The 20,857-nt window shown below is 46.9% G+C and overlaps 1 pseudogene; it reads right to left on the bottom strand.

The window, feature by feature from the left end:
- Positions 1–10,357: 10,357 nt before the first annotated feature.
- Positions 10,358–19,146, bottom strand: LOC147991018 (uncharacterized; annotated as a pseudogene).
- Positions 19,147–20,857: the final 1,711 nt, after the last annotated feature.

Here is a 20,857-nt window from a genome sequence, read left to right as displayed (position 1 = left end):
ACACCCGCACACGAAAAGAGGCAAAAGGGGACGTCGGGGGACGTAGGAGTGCCGGAATGCAAAACGGACAACGGGGAAATTGCTCGGATGCATGAGACGAACACGTATGCAAATGCGATGCACATGATGACATGATATGAGATGCATGACATGGACAAAATGCAAAACGAAGACAAAACCCAACCACGAGGGAAATCATAACTTAGTGCCAAAAATGGCAAGAGTTGGAATACAGATATGGTAAATTACATCCGGGGCGTTACACACTCCACCACTACGAAACAATCTCGTCCCGAGATCTAGGACTAGAAAAACTCCGGGTATTCGAAACGGAGGTGGTCCTCGCGTTCCCAGGTGGCTTCACGGTCGGAATGATGTGACCACTTCACTTTCAGGAATTTGATAGACTTGTTGCGAGTCTTGCGCTCAGTTTCTTCAAGAATAGCAACGGGATGCTCATGATAAGATAGGTCTTCTTGGAGATCAATCTCTTCAAAGTTGATGGTGCGGTCAGGAGTCTTGAAACACTTGCGAAGCTGAGACACGTGAAACACGTCGTGCACATTTGTAAAGTTGGATGGAAGCTCAAGCTGATAGACGAGATCGCCTCTTTTGCCAATGATCTTGACAGGACCCACGTATCTAGGGGCAAGCTTCCCTTTGATACCGAAGCGACGAGTACCTTTCATTGGAGATACGCGGAGGTAGACATGGTCTCCGATCTCGAAAGCCAAGTCACGATGCTTGCTATCATAGTAACTTTTCTGGCGCGATTGCGCGGCTTTGAGATTTTCATGAATGACTTTGCACATTTCTTCAGCCTCTGTGATCAAGTCATTTCCAAGAAGTTGGCGTTCACCGGTCTCTGACCAATTAAGAGGAGTACGACACTTTCTGCCATATAGAATCTCGAATGGGGCCTTGCCCAAACTCACTTGGAAGCTGTTATTGTAGGAGAACTCGGCATATGGAAGACAATCTTCCCACTTCATGCCGAAAGAAATGACACAAGCCCTGAGCATATCTTCAAGAATTTGATTTACTCGCTCGACTTGTCCACTAGTTTGAGGATGAAAGGTTATGCTGAAGCGAATGCTGGTGCCCATAGCCTTCTGGAAGGAATCCCAAAACTTAGAAGTGAAGATGCTTCCACGATCTGAAGATATCAACTGCAGAATGCCGTGCAAGGAGACAATCCTGGAGGTATATAGCTCTGCCAACTGAGCTGCTGTGATAGATTCTTTGATAGGAAGAAAATGAGCCACTTTAGTGAGTTTGTCGATGACAACGAAGATAGCATCATTGCCACGCTTGGACTTGGGAAATCCAGTCACGAAGTCCATCTCAATATGGTCAAATTTCCATTCTGGAATGGCTAGAGGTTGGAGGAGACCAGCTGGCTGTTGGTGTTCTGCTTTCACTCTTCTGCAGACATCACATTCATTCACGAACTGAGCAATCTCGCACTTCATTCGAGTCCACCAATACGACTGCTTGAGGTCATGGTACATCTTTGTACTTCCAGGATGAATAGAAAGGATTGAATTATGAGCCTCGTTCATAATGGCTTTACGAAGGTCACCCTTAGGAACAACAATGCGATCCTCGAAGAATAGAGTATCTTTATCATCAAGGCGATAGCACTTATACTTGGGTTGGCTCTAGGCAATCCCAATCTTCACCTTCTTCACCATAGCATCAAGAAGTTGAGCCTCATGAATCTGATCTTCCAAAGTAGGAGAGACTTGGAGGTTGGCAAGGAATTCTTGAGGAACAACTTGGAGATTAAGTTTGCGGAAAGCTTCACAAAGATCCGGTTGGAAGGGCTTAAGAATCAAACTGTTGCAGTAAGCCTTCCCGCTCAAAGCGTCAGCAATGACATTGGCCTTGCCCGGAGTATATTCAATACTCGAATTATACTCTTGAATCATTTTGACCCAACGAGTCTGCCTGAGGTTGAGGTTGGGCTGAGTGAAGATGTACTTGAGACTCTTATGATCAGTGAAGATGTCCACTTTTCTTCCCAACAAGAGATGTCTCCATGTTAAAAGAGCATGGACAACTGCCGCCAACTCGAGGTCATGAGTGGGGTAGTTCTTTTCGTTGGGCTTCAACTGGCGAGAGGTATAGGCCACAACTTTCTTCTCTTGCATTAACACAGCACCGAGACCTTGAAGGGAAGCATCACAGAAAACCTCAAATGGTTTGGATTCATCAGGAGGAGTCAGAACTGGAGCTATGACTAACTTCTCTTTGAGGGTGTTGAAAGCGATGTCACATTCAAGCGTCCAGACATACTTCACATGCTTCTGGAGAAGGTTGGAAAGAGGCTTCGCGATCTTAGAGAAATTCTCAACGAATCTTCGACAATAGCTTGCGAGCCCAAGAAAGCTACGGAGCTGCTTCACATTCTGAGGCGGTTCCCAATTCACAATTGCAGACACCTTCTCAGGATTAACAGCTATGCCCTTGGCTGAGATGATATGCCCAAGGTAGAGAAACCTCATCGAGCCAAAACTCGCACTTTGAAAACTTCGCATAGAACTGATGTTCTCTGAGTTTGTCCAGCACCAATCTCAAATGCTTGGCATGATCCTCCTTGTTCTTGGAAAAGACCAAAATGTCATCGAGTTAGACCAAGACGAAGTCATTTGTGTAGGGGTTGAAGATGAAGTTCATCATGCGAGAGAACGTTGGAGGAGCGTTGACAAGGCCGAAAGACATGACAGTGTATTCATATGAACCATAGCTTCTTCTGAATGTTGTCTTGGGGATGTCTTGTTCACGAATGCGAATCTGATGATAGCCCATACGGAGGTCAAGCTTGGAGAATACTTGAGCACCTTTTAGTTGTTCGAAAAGCTCATTGATGTTGGGAAGTGGGTACTTGTTCTTTATGGTCTTCTTGTTCAATGGACGGTAGTCGACACAAAGTCGGTCCGTGCCATCCTTCTTCTTGACAAAAAGAACACCACAACCCCATGGAGAAGAACTTGGTCGGATCAGACCCATATGCTCTTGTTCATCGAGTTGTTTCTTCAGCTCCTTCAACTCTTTCGGTCCAAGCTTGTAAGGACGTTTACAAACAGGTTCCGTGCCAGGCTCAAGATCGATGACGAATTCAACTGGCCGGTGTGGAGGCATTCCTGGAAGCTCTTCTGGAAAGACGTCTTGATATTCACAAATGACTGGAATCTGAGAGATGGCATCCAACTCTCCCTTCTCATTGAGAGAAAACAGTCGAATGGTATCATCACGAGCGGCAAAGACGATTACATCCTCAGACAAATGTGTCAATTGAATCTGCCTGGCAGCACAATCAAGCTGAGCCTTGTGCTTAGAAAGTCAGTCCATTCCGAGAATTAAATCAATATCCGAGTTACCAAGAACAATTGGAGAAGCCAAAAATTTGTAGTCACCCATCATGATAGGAACATCCGGAACCACCATGCTAGAACTCAAACGCTTAGCCGGAGAAACAACTTGCAATGCTTTAGGTAATGCCTTAGTGTCAAAGTTGTGCTCCGATGCAAATGGGAATGACATGAAAGAATGCAATGCACCAGAGTCAAAAAGAACTTTTGCAAGAATACCGTTAACAGGAAGGTTACCCATAATCACTTCTGACGAATCCTCTGCCTGAGCTGCGTTCATCATGTTAACCTTGACATGCTTGAGATTATGCTTGACCACCGCATTGCTGGTGGATCTCACGGGAGGAGGAGGCGGAAGACGCCTCTGGTTGAAGCATTTGTTTGCATAGTGACCCTTCTGCTGACACTTGTTGCAAGTAACCTCTGAGAGCAGCCGGTGATACGGAGCACTTGACTTTGGAGCATGAGACGAAGTTTTGTTCTGAAAGCCTGGGTTGGGTGGGTGGGAAGATCCATTGCCACCTTTGCTCTTCTGCTGATAAGGCTGACGGAACGGAGGAGGAGGAGGCAACCAGTACTTTTGTTGCTTAGCTGCCACTTGAGTTGAAGAAGAAGAAGGAGTTGCATCCCTGACTCTCTTCTTAGATGCATCACACTTGATCTGAGCAGCTTTTTGCTTTAATGCCATGTTGTAGAATTCATCATACTTTTTCGGCTCAAAAAGCACAAGAGCTAGTTGCAGATCTTCTCTGAGGCCACCTCTGAACTGATAAATCATGCTCTTCTCGTCAGGATGTCTTGCTTGGCGAAGCGAGCGAGCCTCTGGAACAGGATGTTGCATTGGTAAACAGACAAGCTGCCTTGCTTCAGATTGCGGAACTCCTCACGCTTACTCTCAACAACACTGTGAGGAATGTGGCGAGCTTTGAAGTCTTGGCGGAAATCATCCCAGGTAATCACATGACCTCCTTTGGAATCTTTGTATTGTTGATACCACTCAGTAGTTTAGTCTTTGAGTTGGAACGAAGCAAACTTTACAAAGTCCTCAGGCCTGACATTGCTACACTCAAAATGTTTGCAGATATCCATGAGCCAATCGTCAGTGTCTGTGGCCTTGACACAGTTACTGAAAGACTTCGGCTGGTTTGCGAGGAACTGGTTGAGGGTAGCAAACTGAGTTTGATTGTTGCCATTGCCTTGATTTCCTTGGTTGCGCTCTTGCAAGAGTTGCATAAGCATCTGTGTGTTGGCGTTGGTAGCGGCCATCACAGCTTGCCATGCCTCCGGAGGTGGAGGTGGTGGCGGTGGTTCCGAATTCTGACGCGTTGGAGGAGCCATCCCGAAGAGGGTGACATCCATTAGCATCTTGAAAGACATATATTCAAGCTGAATCAAATGGATCGAAATTGCAACATACAGTCTTAACATTCGAACAAGAATGAACGAATGAATTCCAAAGTAAATGATCACACTTCCATAAATTGAGAAACCACTTAGATAGGGGTAGATGAATAAAAAAAAGGTACGGACATGAACAAATACTTGGTAAAGATTACCCAATCACAAACCAAATATTTGTGGAAGAAATACTAGAGCTACATGAATTCCCACCTATGAAACTCCCGAAACTTTTCGGTTATGCAATCAGGTGTTGGGGATACAGGGGAAGCATGATATCTCACCCAAAACTAGCAAATCCTACATCCAGCTATATCCATCCTTCAACATATAACCAAGAAACCTTCGGAAATCATTTACCTCAACCTTCGAAAAGCATCCGTTATACGAATTATGACAATACTCCCGAACTCCCGCCCCAGTACTGGGTGGCGTCGAGGTTATCTCACCAACAACTGCATAAAAGAGATTTTCGATGTCGGCGAACTCAGGTATTCCAGAACTGTAATGATAAAATTGTGACGACAACACCTCAGAGCTCAACTCCCCGGGACATTGCCACAACCCCTAAATGTCAGGAGGCACCAAGAACAATGTTCTCGTCACAAAACCATCGGAACGATTCCAAGATACCCGCGTGATCCTAAATTTTTTTTAGTGAAATTTGAGAAGAGAAGAGTCAAAACTCTATGTCAGGATGCCTCACCAGAGCGACGAAGGGACTGCGGAGTAAAAAGAATTCTACTCTCCGATATATATAATCCTAAGACTCAAAACATTTTTTTCTAGACTCAACAACGCCAATGATTCGATCAAGCAGGGGGCTCCTAAGTCGGAGAAGGCTCTGATACCAATTTGTAACACCCACGATGTGGTTATATCTCCCACGTGTCGGAGCACGACTTAGAGGCATAACCGCATTGTAGGCATGTCGCAAGAGGGGTAATCTTTACACATCCCATGTACTGAACAAGAAAGAGGTACAGAGTTGGCTTACAATCGCCACTTCACACAATACATAAATATAGCATTACATCATCCAGATACAAATCAAGGTCCGGCTATGGAACCAAAATAAAGACAACCCCAAATGCATAATATCCCCGATCGCCCCAACTGGGCTCCACTACTAATCGTCTGGAAAGGAAAAGTAGTAACGTCCCGAGTCCTCGTCGAACTCCCACTTGAGTTCAGTCGCATCTCCTGGAATGGCATCATCGACACCTGCATCTGGTTTGGAAGTAATCTGTGAGTCACAGGGACTCAGCAATCTCACACCTTCGCGATCAAGACTATTTAAGCTTATGGGTAGGAAAAGGTATGTGAGGTGAAGCTGCAGCAAGCACTAGCATATACGGTGGCTAACTTACGCAAAAGAGAGCGAGAAGAGAAAGCAAAGCACGGTCGAGAAGCTACAAAGATCAAGACGTGATCCTAGAACTACTTACGTTCAAGCATAACACGAGACCGTGTTCTCCTCCCGGACTCCGCCGAAAAGAGACCATCATGGCTACACACACTGTTAATGTATTTTAATTAAGTCAAGTGTCAAGTTTTCTACAACCGGACATTAACAAATTCCCATCTGCCCATAACCGCGGGCACGACTTTCGAAAACTCAAAACCCTGCAGGGGTGTCCCAACTTAGCCATCACAAGCTCTCACGGTCAACGAAGGATATTCCTTCTCTCAGGACGACCCGATCAGACTCGGAATCCCGGTTACAAGACATCTCGACAATGGTAAAATAAGACCAGCAAAGCCACCCGATGTGTCGACAAATCCCGATAGGAGTCGCACGTATCTCGTTCTCAGGGCAACACCGGATGAGACAAGATAGAGAATGTGGTAGGTATCGCGGCATAGGCATAGCAATAGAGCGAGCAACTAGCAAGCAGAGATAGAAGTGATTTCGAGGGTATAGTCATCTTGCCTGCAAAGTTCTCCGAGTTGACGTAAGCTTGATCCTCGTAAGCGTACTCAACGGGTTCCTCGATCACGTACTCGTCTCCCGGCTCTACCCAAGGCAAGAACACAAGCAAAGGAAAACACAATCAACCACGGTGCAATGCGCAAGCAACATGATGCAAAACATGGCATGATATGCGGGATGTGATATGCAATGCATATGCATGCTTCGGAAGGAAAATATTGAAACAGGCCTCAACTTGGCAAACCAAGAGCTCCGCTGGAAAGATGAGTTGATTTCGGTCGAAATCGATATAAGGATCACCGGAATCGGATGCACGGTTTGCAAATGGCAAGCAAAACAATAATGGCACTATTCTGCGATTAACAGCACGATGCCATCTAGAATGCAACAAGAAAACTAAGCTACTGCACTCTAACATAACAACAAAGCACATGGCAGTGATCCACTCAAGATGCTTGACAAAAGATGAACACTGAGCTACGGCTAAATCACAGAATAGCAGGTTCAAACAAGCATGTCAAAAGTGCAAAAGATAACAGCATCATAGACTTAGTGAAAATACTAACATGCCAGGAATTAACATCAGGAAGCAATGTTTAGAGCAAGATAACAACATGCTACATGAACATATCATGGCAAAGCAAGGCATGGCATGACACTACTCAAAGCATATAACAGAAGTCCCTTACGGACCATAAGCCAAAAAGGATCAGAAGACATGATGGCACCCATGTAAACATAGCAAGTTTCGTTAACAGTTTCAGACTTAGCAGAAAACTGGACATGGCAAAATAGAGTTACGTAGGCATGTTTGCGAGCTCGATGCACTCACCACAAGGCATTTCATGACAAACTAAGCATACACCCAACAAAAATACATGATCAAGAAGCTAAACATGGCAAGAACAACCTCATAGCATGCATGGATCAACTACAACAACCTTGGCAAAATTGATTAACACGCAAACAATCTGCCAGGAATATTTTATAGCAAAAGTAGAGCGAGATTGAGTCATGCTAGGGTACTCCATAAATGCAAACAAAGACATGGATGGATAGAACATAACAATATCTCAAAATCATCCTTACTGAACATGATCAAAAGAGGCATGGATCATTCTGTAGCAACATGAATACATGGCATAAAAATAACCTCAGGGAAATGACTTAGAAGAATTCTAAGTCCCTGAAATCAGCAACATCACGAGAGCTACTTTGCATACTTGTGCTAGTCACGACATTGATCACAAAAATACATGGCATACACCCCTGTAAAGATGGCATGGCATATCCCAAAACACATGTAGGGCTCAAGTTCATAGGAGGCACACAATAATCTTGGCAAAAATGACAAATGTCCATAATCTGTTAAGAAACAGAAACTAACATTACATAGCACTCTTGCAACAGCATTTTAGGCATCAAGATGGACTCAAACAAGCATGGTGCAATGGAATGAAATGAAGAGCACATCCTAACGAACATTTTGATATATCACACGCGCAAGACGGAGCTACGGATGATGAGATATGGCATGATGAACAGAGCAACATAATGCAAAAGTTTCGGGACTTAGAGAAATTCAACCTCGGGGAAAAAGTCAACGGGGCATGGGAACCGAGGCTCGTCGGCGCGGGGCTCGCCGGAGATGGCGGGGAAGGAGGCGGGGCTCACCGGAGATGGCGTATCCGGGCCGGATCCGGCCGGATCCCGGGGCGGGGAGGCGGAGGAGGTCGTCGGCGGGCGCGGGGCAAGGCCGGGTGCTCGGGGCGGAGGGCGGCGGCGGCCGGTGGCGATGAGGACGGGCGGCGCACGGGGCGGGGTCCGGCGGGTGCTTGGGCGAGGCGCTGGCGGCGGCGCGGCCTCACCGGGGCGCGGAGCAGCGGGCGCGGGCGGCGGGGTAGCGGGCCGCGGGGGCCGCGGCTGGGCCCGGCGGGCTTCGGCAATGTGGGTGCGGAGGCGCCACATGGCGGCCCCTGGTAGACCGCGGGCGGCGGCGCGATTCGCCCGTCGTCGCCCGGATGTGTCTGGCGGCGCAGAGGGGAAAATTTTAGGGTTAGGGTTGGAGTTGCCTCCGATTTGGACGGGGAAGACTAATTTATAGGTAGAGGGAGCTAGGAGACTCCAAATGGAGTGCGGTTTTCAGCCACGCGATCGTGATCGAACGACCGAGAGGATGGAGGGGGTTTGGATGGGTTATTGGGCCACTTTGGAGGGGTGTTGGGCTGCAACACACACGAGGCCTTTACGGTTCCTCGGTTAACCGTTGGAGTATCAAATGAACTCCAAATGGCACGAAACTTGACAGGCAGTCTACCGGTGGTATACCCAGGCCGCTTGGCAAATCTCGGTCCAACCCAGGAACGTTTAACACCCGCACATGAAAAGAGGCAAAAGGGGACGCCGGAGGACGTAGGAGTGCCGGAATGCAAAATGGACAACGGGGAAATTGCTCGGATGCATGAGACGAACACGTATGCAAATGCGATGCACATGATGACATGATATGAGATGCATGACATGGAAAAAAATGCAAAACGAAGACAAAACCCAACCACGAGGGAAATCATAACTTAGTGCCGAAAATGACAAGAGTTGGAATACAGATATGGTAAATTACATCCGGGGCGTTACAACATAAGATCTTTTCATAAAAACAATATCACTTAAAAGGACAAATTCTCTGTGCACGTAAAAACAAGAATTCTCATGTATATAATATAAATTAGAGAGTGACAGAACAAAATAAGTATACTAAGAGGCCATAGGTTAGTGTTATTAGGGGAGGTTGTAACATTTGTTCACAATAACTGCTGATCAGCTAGTTTGGAGATGGGCGGCCTCCGATATATACTCTGCTAGCTCATGCTATCTTGCCACCTTCCAGGGATCCATGACTTGCTTCTCATGGAAGCTCATATGGAAGAATTGGGCGCCGCCAAGAGTGAAGTTTTTCCATTGGTTGGCCAACCAAGACCGGTGCTGGATGGCCGACCGCTTGGCTCGACGCGGTCTCCAGCACCAGCCACGATGCCCACTTTGTGACCAGGCTCCCGAGACGATGCACCACCTCCTCTTGCAGTGCCCCTTCGCCAGGCAGACTTGGCATGAAATCCTGTCCTGGCTACGGATGACCACTGCAGGGCCAAGCCACGAAGATTCACTCATGGACTGGTCGCTACAGGCAAGGAAAAACACGCCAACACCGATGCGTAAGGGCCTAGCCTCCATTGCTCTGTTGACACCATGGATGATCTGGAAACTGTGCAACGAATACATCTTTGAGGGCGCCCAGACCCTGGTTCAGGTCCTTGTCTCGAAGATCAAAGAGGAAGCCGAGCAGTGGGCAAGAGCGGGCGCCCATGGCCTACGCGTCATTCTGCCGCCCACCTGGGACGTGCACTAGTTTTGCTGATCCTAATCTGTAACTGACCTCCTAGGAGGATTGTATCAAAACTCCACCTTTTCAATGCAATGAAATGCAAAAGCCCTTTGCATTTTCTCGAAAAAAAACTGGATGAATAATTATGAAATTGGGTTGACAGATCAAAAGTATACAAAGTTCAACTCATGATTTTATATTGGTATAAATAAGAATTTCCCATTATTATCTTATGAAACTAGTGCTCAAGAACAAGGCACTGATGCTGCATCACTCTAAACTACATTTCCTAGTTACTTCTACAGCATAGCAAGCCCTTATCTTGTTCATCTTAGAAATGACATCTCTCATGGACAGCCTGTCAGTTGGTCTTTTCCTGCAGCATGCTAGGGCAAGTCTTGTGACAGAGTACATGTAACTATTAATATCTTGCCGTGTCTTCTCAACTGATAGCAGAAGGGGATCAACAATCTCCATTAGTTGTTCTGGATATGCCATGTTTGCATACTCGAGCAAGGTCAATCCATCTGTAAACATACCATGTGTAGGCGTCTTCCCTGTAAACATCTCAAGGAGGACAATACCGAAGCTATACACATCCCCACTTGTAGATATTTGACCACCTTCACCGTATTCTACAGTGCACAAACAACATGAATAATATACAGAGCAAAGCAACCCAATTTGCTGGAACAACAATAAAATAAAATTTAGTTACCTGCAGCAACATATCCAATTGTTCCCACTACAGAACTCTTTGAATGGATCAATTGTTCCCCTTCTGGATCTATGAGTATCTTTGCAAGGCCAAAGTCCCCAACATGAGCAACCATATCCTCTCCAAGAAGAATATTGCTGGGCTTCAAGTCGCAGTGAACTATTGTTGGCTGGCAGTTGTTGTGCAGATAGTCTAGAGCGGCGGCAACATCAAAAGCAATACTCGGTCTCTGCATTAATGTTAGAATTTTGACTGGATTAGATGAATATATGTCTGGATGTAACCACTTATCAAGACCCCCATAAGGCATGAAATTGAGAACAATGGCTTTGAAGTCATTCCGGTTAAAGTCAAAGCAAGAGCAGCAAGTTATAACACTAATCAAGTTACAGTGGCGAATTTTGCCAAGTGCCTTACACTCTGCCTCAAAACTTTTCGTGGAACCAGATTGTTCAAGGTCAAAAACCTTCATAGCCACAGTACTTACTGACCTCTTGAGCATCATCCTCCCCTTATAAACACATCCATATCGTCCAGTGCCAACCAAATTGTCAGTTGTGAAGCCATTTGTTGCTTGGAACAAGTTGGAATAAGAAACTCGAGGATGCATGTCACCCATCAAGGAAGGAGCTACCAAGGTTGCTCTTATAGATGGCAGTCTTAATTTATTTTTCAGTGAGAAGAAACCTAGTCCCGCTATAAAGCACACAAAGATGATTATAATGCTCGGGATCATTGCATTTCGAATGACTCGGGGTATCCTTTGACCACCCCCAGTTGCTTTGGATGGACATGAAGGCAAATGCAACTCTTGAATGCCACCACAAAGCTTACCATTCCCATAAAAAGTGAACCCAGTCAAATTGGTGAACACACCATGTGCTGGGACTTGCCCATCAATAAGGTTGAAGGATATGTCGAGTCAGTAGAGTGATATCATGCTTTCCAAGTGTTGGGGATATTACTGCTGGGCGTAAACCGGCCTATCTGGGCCGGGTTAACTTCGTCAGTAGTTAAGTATGTTAAAGCCCAAGAAGGCAGATGAGGGCTCAAGGCCCATGGTCGGTTCAAGGCCTGTAGCCGTAAACCGGCGTTAGTAGTTAACTTGTATTGTAAGTTAGGAATAAGTAGAGACCAAACCGGACACATCTATGAGCCGGTATTGGGACTCTGTAAACCGACGGGAGTCACCCGTGTATATAAGGGGACGACCCGGGGGCGGTTCAAGGACAACAGACAACAACTCGAGACATAGGCGAAGCTTGTTTGCTCCCTAGTCATCGAAACCCCATCAATTCCATCACAACTAGACGTAGGCTTTTACCTTCATCGAAGGGGACGAACTAGTATAAACTCTCTTGCGTCCCTGTGTCCGCTTTAACCCCTTCAAACTAACCCGTCGCGATGGCTCCACGACTAAGTCCTTTCACTAGGACATCTGCCGTGACAATTCCACGACAGTTGGCGCCCACCGTGGGGCTATCGCACGATGGTTTCCGGTTCTTGGAGGGCCGCTTTGAAGGACTCAAGGGCTACGCTGTAGGCCGGATGACTAAGAGTCGTCGCGGCAAGTTCTACATCGACGACGCAGGCTGGGGCCCCGAGGCCGGCTCAATTGAGTACGGGTACCGGGTCCCCTTTGGTGGCATTCACGTTTTCATTGGCAAGATCGGTGAACCGGGCCCTGAGCCGAACATCTGCACCGACCTCGTCGAGACGGCTCAGCGTGCGCGATCCGCCCGGGTTAAACCGTCCATGAAGCGTGCCTTCGTGGGAGTCATTCATGGAGGAAGTTATGAGGATGGATCGGAATCTCGCGGCGATACCGTCATTTGTTCCGATGACGAGTCATCGACCGAAGAAACCGAATCTCTTTATTAGCTACAAGACGGCCGGATTGGGGGTTGTTCCGATGGCGACAGTATTCCGGACCCCTCTGATCTGCCCAACCGGGTTGGAATATTCATGATGGCACACAAGCAGCGCTTCATTCTTCGACCGCTGCGGCAACAACCTCCGGTTCAGCAGCGGCGACGGCTGCCGGGGCAGGAGGCCCTGTGCGCCCGCCGGCTCAAGTTCTATCAGAGCTATTTGATGCATTGGTTGTGCTTATGGCGGAGGCTAATCCGGCGGATCAGGGCATTCACAACGCCGAGATTGCAAAAGTGAAGGAACAGATCACCCAGGCCAAGGCAGATCTGGCAGCTGAGGACACCAGGATGGCCACAGAGCGGGCCGCTTTAGACGCACAAGCCTACAGGCTCATGTTGGACCAGAGTGCGTCGCAGGAAGTCATGAGGAGGAAGTACCGATCCCGTTTGCCTCCGGTTTTTGAGGCCAGAGACCTTTTCAACACTCCAGGAGTAGGAACCGGCAATCCGCTGGAGGGAAACTGGGCGGAAGCTCCCGGGACCGGTGCACCGGTTCAGCCTCGTCAGATGGACCCGCCTCGTCAAAACACCATTATACCTCAGGCTGTTTTAACACCTCCGGGTCACTACTCCAACCCGATGGACAATCTCATTGCCGCTGCTGCACGGCCGGAGGCCATTCCAATTGAAGGTGATTCGCCGCAGGCAGTAGATACGCGATGGGTCAAGGAGCTTCTGAGGACAACTTTGGTCCAACAGGAAGCATACTCGTACAGCCGCAACCGGATCCACTCGAGCCCCCGTCCAAGCCGGAGCTATAGCAGACATATGGATGAACCGGCAGTGTCGAGTAACGAACGACGTGGAGCACCCCATGGCAACAACCCGACGGGTGGTGCTGATAACGCTCAGGAAGTGGTGAACCGGGCCCGAGCGCGCAGGGAGGCCGAGTTAGCCACACAGCATCAGGCTCGGCAGCTCACGCCGGTTCGTCCAACCATCTCGATCGAACCTGGTGTTACTTCTAGTTCTTTGGGGGTGCCTTGCCTTATCTCCGCTTTACGCAATGTGCGCCTGCCCAAGGATTTCAAGGGCCCGCGCAAGGTACCAAATTACACGTCGGATCAGCCTCCAGAGACATGGGTGGAGAGCTATGAGATGGCCATGGAGATGCTTGATGTGGATGACGCGGCGTGTGCGAAATACTTCACCATGATGCTTGAAGGAACGGCCCGTACTTGGTTAAAAAGCTTGCCGGCTAATTCTATCAGTTCATGGGCCCAATTACGAGCCCGGTTTATCAGCAATTTCAAGGATACATGTAAACAACCTATGTCGATAGTGGACTTAGCTGCATGCATCCAGGAGGAAGGAGAATCAACGACTCATTGGGTGCGCCGGGTTTCACAAGTGTTGCACTCATCAGACCGCATCAACGCTGACACCGCAGTATTAACCCTAGAAGGCAACTGCCGGTTTGGGCCCCTGAAGCTGAAGTTGGGACGGATGAAGCGTCATTGCACTGACATGGGGACCCTCATGGCCGCTTTGGTGAAATATGCTGATTCTGATAGTACCAAGGATCCCGAATATGATGATGACAAGACAAGGAAGGGAAAGAGGAACAACAACTCCAAAGGTCAGCAGCATCACTGGGCAGGCAATGGTGGTGGAGGCAAGCGTAAAGCGGATGGTAACATGGACTTTGTGGCTAATACCAACGCACAAGACAATGGCCAGCGACGCAAGGGTAAACCGAAAAATCGTAATGGGGCACCCAACCCTAACCCAGGCCGCCTAAACTATTTGCTAAGCCAGCCCTGTCCAAGACATGGGACGAAGGAGGCGCCAGCAAACCACCTTTGGAAGGATTGCTTTATTATGCAGGAGTTCAAGAATTCTAATAATTTCCGGTATGATCACGAATCTGGCGGTGGCTCAGGATCCGGGCCGGGTTACGGTGGAGGAAGTTCCGGTTCAGGATTTGATGGTATCCAAGCAGACATAATGGTCAAAATAGTTAGAACAATCAGGGTGGTTACAACCAACAGCAGCAACAGTCAGGTTACCAGAGCAATCCAAAGCAGTTAAGTAGTGGGCAGTACCATGTCTTCACCACTAGCTTGGACAAGCGAGACCGGAAGGTTCAGAGGCGGGCGGTCAACTCTGTTGAACCGGCCATACCCCGTTATCTACGTTGGTCTGAACAGCCAATCATATGGAGCAGAGAGGATCACCCTCCCCAGGTCGATAATCTGGGTCAGTTGGCTCTGGTGGTGGTGCCTCAGGTGGGAGGTTACAAGTTCACCAAGGTGCTCATGGATGGAGGTAGCAGCATTAATATCTTGTACTATGAGACCTTCCATCGTATGGGACTGACAGATAAAAATCTTAAACCGTCTAATACGGTGTTCCACGGTGTAGTACCTGGCAGATCAGCATATCCTGTTGGTAAGATAGCTCTGGAAGTGGACTTTGGGGATGATCATGATTCCAGGTCGGAGACATTGATGTTTGAAGTGGTGAAAATCCAAAGTCCATATCATGCCCTATTTGGGCGACCGGCCTATGCCAAGTTTATGGCATGGCCCTGTTATGTGTATTTGCATCTCAAGATGCCGGGTCACAAGGGGACAATAACGGTTCACGGAAGCCGCAAAATCGCTTTGGAGTGCGAGGAAGGTGATGCGGCCTATGCAGAGTCGGTTTGTGCCACCGAGGAGCTGAAGTATTATAAGGACAATGTTGATCCGGCGGACATGACTCCATTAAAGAAGCCAACTACGGAGCATGATCCGGCCCTGAAGTTCAAATCGGCAGTAGAAACTAAGCTTGCTGACTTTGTACCTGGCGATTCGTCCAAGAAGTTCAGCATCAGTGCTAATTTGGATCCGAAATAGGAAAGCGCGCTCATCGAGTTCATCCGTGAGAATCGGGACATTTTTGCATGGAAGCCCTCTGACATGCCAGGTGTACCGAGGCAACTCGCTGAGCACACCCTTAATGTGGATCCTAAATACAAACCGGTGAAACAGTTCCTCCGCCGGTTTAACGAAGAAAGACGCAAGGCAATTGGAGAAGAGGTAGCCAGGCTCTTAGCAGCTGGTTTTATTGTTGAAGTTTTTCACCCTGAGTGGCTTGCCAATCCGGTGCTGGTCCTTAAGAAAAACAGCACCTGGCGCATGTGTGTGGATTACACAGATCTTAATAAAGCTTGTCCAGCAGATCCTTTTGCCCTCCCCCGTATTGATCAAATTATTGATGCTACGGCGGGTTGTGAGCGTTTATGTTTTTTGGATGCATATTCTGGCTATCATCAGATCAAAATGGCAGTTAAGGACCAGGAGAAAACGGCATTCATAACTCCCTTTGGAGCCTTCTACTATGTGTCTATGCCCTTTGGGCTCAAGAGTGCCCAGGCAACTTATCAACGTTGTGTGCAAAATTGTCTACACAAACAGATTGGCCGTAATGTACACGCCTACGTGGATGATATCGTGGTTAAACCCAGGGAGAAGGAGACTCTGATTGGTGATTTCAAGGAAACTTTTGATAACCTGAGGATATACAAGATGATGCTTAATCCGGACAAATGCGTCTTTGGTGTACCGGCGGGCAAGTTATTAGGCTTCCTGGTGTCCAATAGGGGAATTGAGGCTAATCCGGAGAAGATCACAGCCATCACCTCCCTGGCTAAACCGAAGTGTATCAATGATGTTCAACGCCTGGCAGGCCGGATTGCCGCGTTAAGCCGGTTTATTAGTCGTCTTGATGAAAAGGCAATCCCTTTGTATCAAATGTTGAAGAAGACGGATCAGTTTGTATGGAGTTCTGCTGCTGATGAAGCATTTGAGGACTTAAAGCGACAATTGGCCAATCTGCCTGTGCTCGCCGCTCCCATTGACAAGGAGCCGTTACTGCTATATGTTGCTGCTAATGCTCGGGCGGTCAGCGTGGCTATTGTGGTGGAGCGAAAGGAGGCAGGTAAGGAGCATCCGGTTCAACGTCCGGTCTATTATATAAGCGAGGTGCTCATTGAGTCCAAGCAAAGGTATCCGCATTGGCAGAAGCTGGTGTATGGAGTTTTTATGGCAAGCCAGAAGCTTAAACAATACTTCCAAGGGCATCCAATTATGGTAGTCAGTTCTGCTCCTTTGGGGGATATCATACAGAACCGGGAAGCAACTGGCCGGATTGCCAAGTGGGCTATAGAGCTTGGGCCGCATGATTTGAAGTATGTGTCTCGGACGGCGATTAAGTCTCAAGCACTGGTTGATTTTATCAATGATTGGACGGAAATGCAAGCACCTGAAGAAAAGCCGGATCACACATATTGGACCATCCATTTTGACGAATCCAGGCAATTGGAAGGTTCGGGGGCTGGAGTCGTATTAACTTCCCCCATGAGGTGATAAGTTTTGTTATGTTCTCCGCTTAATGTTCCCTTGTACTAGCAATGCAGCTGAGTATGAAGCCTTGCTCCATGGTCTCCGGATGGCTAAGGAGATGAATCTAGGTCGAGTTAAGTGCTTCAGTGACTCGGACCTCGTGGCACAGCAAGTGTCTGGCACTTGGGACTCTAAGGATCCACTCTGGGATCTGTGCAGACAAATTGTTCCGTCCAAGATACAGTTCTTTCAGGCCACTCATGAGTCCTAACTCTTGTGGGATTCCTCCTGTGAGCTTGTTTTTGGTCAAATTCAGCAGTGTCAAGCCTCGCATTCTACTTATGGACAAAGGAATCATACCGTGGAAGTAGTTATTATTCAAAGGAGCTCCATCAAACTCTGGCATTTGCTGAGAGCATCTGGCAGCAGCCCAGACAAGTTGTTCTCATGGATGTACAAGTATGTGAGCTCTGTAAGACCACCAACCTGGGATGGAAGGGAACTACTAAAATGATTCCTCGACAAGTCCAGAACGTATGACAAGGATGACAGGCTAAAGATCTCTCCCGGTAATGGACCTGAAAGCGCATTGTTCGAAAAGGTTGCGCTGACAAGTCGTTGTAAATTTCCAATGTTCATTGGAAGAGGTCCCTCCAACATATTGTTATCTACTGAAAGGTGCTGCAATTGTGTTAAGTTCCCAAGTGAGGGCGGCATCATCCCAGAGAGTTGGTTATTCTCTAGTGTCAAGAACTGGAGCATGTTCAGTCTTCCTATGCTGTCTGGTATGGGGCCGGTTAACTGATTGCCAGATAGCCCTAGCTTGAATAGTTTGGGAAAGTTGCCAATGCCAATTTGTATCTTGCCCGATATCCCATTGTATCTGATGTCTAGGGCTTCAAGTTGCCCTGATAGGTTTGCGATAGAGCGTGGAAACCCACCACTAAACTTGTTGTTTTGCAATGTGACCCAACGAAGGCTTGTGCAATTTGTCAGGGAAGTGATGAACCCCCAGTCTTGAACAGTGGTTGCCTCCAGCTGGTTTCCATTAAGAATCAGGTATTTTGGGCAGAGTGTTCCAATCTCTAGAGGCACGACTCCGGTGATGTTGTTACCAGAGAGGTCCATCGATTGGATTGTAGTTGCATTTGCAATTGAAGCTGGAATACTTCCCGTGAAATGGTTCAGAGCAAGGATAAGGTATCGGATGTGTGGCAGGCCATTGCCCAAATTGGGGGGCAGTCTGCCATGCAGTTGGTTCATTTGGAGACCAACGAGGATGAGGGATGAAATGTTGAAGAGCATTGTTGGAAGGTTTCCTGAGAGTTGGTTTACTTGCAGTGCTATTGCCTCAAGCTTACCAAGCCTGTCAAGGCTCTCAGGGATTGGGCTACTCAGCTGGTTTTCATTGAGGTATAATCTCCGCAGCGATGAGAGGTTCCCAAGTGATGGTGGGATGATCCCAGTGAAGCTATTCTTCCCTATTGAAATGGTCTCTATCCTTGGCAAGTCACCAAGTCAATCAGGGATTTCTCGATCGAGTTTGTTCAGGTCAAGTTTGATACTTACAAGGTGAGTACAGTTCCGCAGGCCATGTGTGATCTCCCCTTAAAGTGAATTGTTTGATAGATATAGGTAAGTTAACCATGGTAACTGCCCAATTGTCCAAGGCATTTCACCTTGGAGTGAATTATTTGACAAGTCAAGATATGACATTTGCGTCAACTGGCCAATCACCCGTGGGATTTCACCGTGTAGCAGATTGTAGCTGAGGTCTAAACTTCTCAGGTACGTGAGGTTCCCGAGGGAAGGGGTTATGTACCCAAAAAGCCCAGTCGGGGAGAGATTCAGTGCCAATACCCTTCGCTTATGCCTGAGGCTGCACATGACACCACGCCACTTGCACAAGTCAGTGGTTATGTTCCATGAGGCCAGTGCATCTGACTGGTAGTTTAGACCTGCCTTGAATGCTAGCAAGGCATTGTGATCAGTTTCGTTGCTGAGTGGCAGTGCGTGAGAATATGAAGTCGTTTCCAGTAAGAGCAGATGAGGAAAGAGAAGCAAATTTAGAGCAGGAAACATTTTGGAGCAGTTCCCTGACATTTACAAACACAAAACACAATTAGTGTTGGAAGGTTCTCATATGTTTAATACGCAAGGACCAATAAATATGAAAAATACTAGCCACCATCCTGGGATTATACTATCATGTAGCAAACTAACATTCCATTCAATACCATGTATATGCACTTAGACCATTTCTGTGCTAGAAAAAGGCTGGCCTTGTGCAGTAACTAATGATACCCCACATGTTTGTAAATGTCATTGGCCGTCCCCCTGCGCTTCTACATGCCTGTGGCCTCCATCGCCCCCAACCCTCGGTGCCACGACCCAAGCCATGTTGGTTTCCATTTTCAAGCTAGTAGTTTGGAAATAATCTAAACTTGCCAATAGAGTAGTGTCCATGCTCTCACCTAATAAGCTTGTGGTCTTGGTTATAGCAGTGCATTAGCCACCATAGCATATGTCACCATGCTCATTAGGGACTGGATTTTTATTCAACGTAGGATAGAACATTGTCACACACAACAAACATTGTTTTACACAAAGAGAACATTGATTGAATTCAATGAAACCTAAAATTTAGAATTTATCGCTTTAGGGGCAATGTTCGAAACCATTTCCATTCTTATTTATTCAGGACCTACATGCCTAGTCCAATTGGTCCATCATGTTCAGAATAAGCAGACATAGGAGGTGCGTGATAACCGTCGCCACCCCTTAGATAGTTGAAAGTATGCTTCGCGAAGGAAGATAAGCCACATGCAAAACCATGTTTAGTCTTGAGCTTCTTGGAGGTAGGAGGTTCAAAAGAGTTGCCTCTATTGCTCTGTTTGCGCGCATCCCTCCTATAAGCACGATGTTCTTGGCGAGATCATGGAAAGACAAGTCATCTGGAAGACTAGAACTTGTTGATGCAAACCTGTAGCAAAGGTTGAGCATACAATTGGTCTATCTATCGAGAAAGGTGTAGTATTAATAAGTACAACTAATAGTGACGTTTAACAAGTCAAGATGATGACATGCCGAGCAATGATGGAAGCATATATAGTTGTTGCCCCCGTTCTAAGAAGACTTTATGTTATTAACCCTCGAATTACTAATAATGTGACATTAACATGGTACAACACTTGACTTACTGGAGCCTTGATCAACCTCCATAGAGGTTGCTATGATGAAGCTAACATTTGCTTCACCATGACAAGTTGGTCCCTATGGCATTCAGCTAGTTCTTCGAAAATGTGGTAAAACATAATTTGCATGTCAGCATCTGTGACTACTATTTCCCTCATGCCTAGAGGGAAATATGTCTCGTGATTACCTAGGTCCGCATACATAATCACACTAGTGATATCTAAAGTTGATACAATATCAGAAATTAGATAAGAAAAAATTCAATGTGCATTTGATATCATATTATAGAATCTATATTATACAAGCATACTAATAGTTGAGCCATGTGGGTTTTTGAACACAGCAGCCACAAATGTGAATGTCAACGGAAAATTATGGCTAAATAGCTAAATAGTTATGTTATAATGCAACATGAATAAAGCCATTGGGAGATGGAAATAATATTATAATTCTCGGCAACAAATATCTACTGGCCAACACACAAAACTATCATGTTCCCTTTTCTGTTTTGTGTGTTGGAAAGTAGATATTTGTTGTCAAGAATTATAATCCTTCTTTTCATATACTGATGCAAATTTTCATGTTGCATTATAATATA

Source organism: Triticum urartu, chromosome 1A (genome assembly GCF_056163025.1).
Source record: "Triticum urartu cultivar PI428250 chromosome 1A, HENAU_Tu73, whole genome shotgun sequence".
Classification (NCBI taxonomy): Eukaryota; Viridiplantae; Streptophyta; class Magnoliopsida; order Poales; family Poaceae; genus Triticum; species Triticum urartu.
The sequence above is the reverse complement of the archived record's forward strand: the minus strand, read 5'-3'. Positions and strand labels throughout refer to the sequence as shown.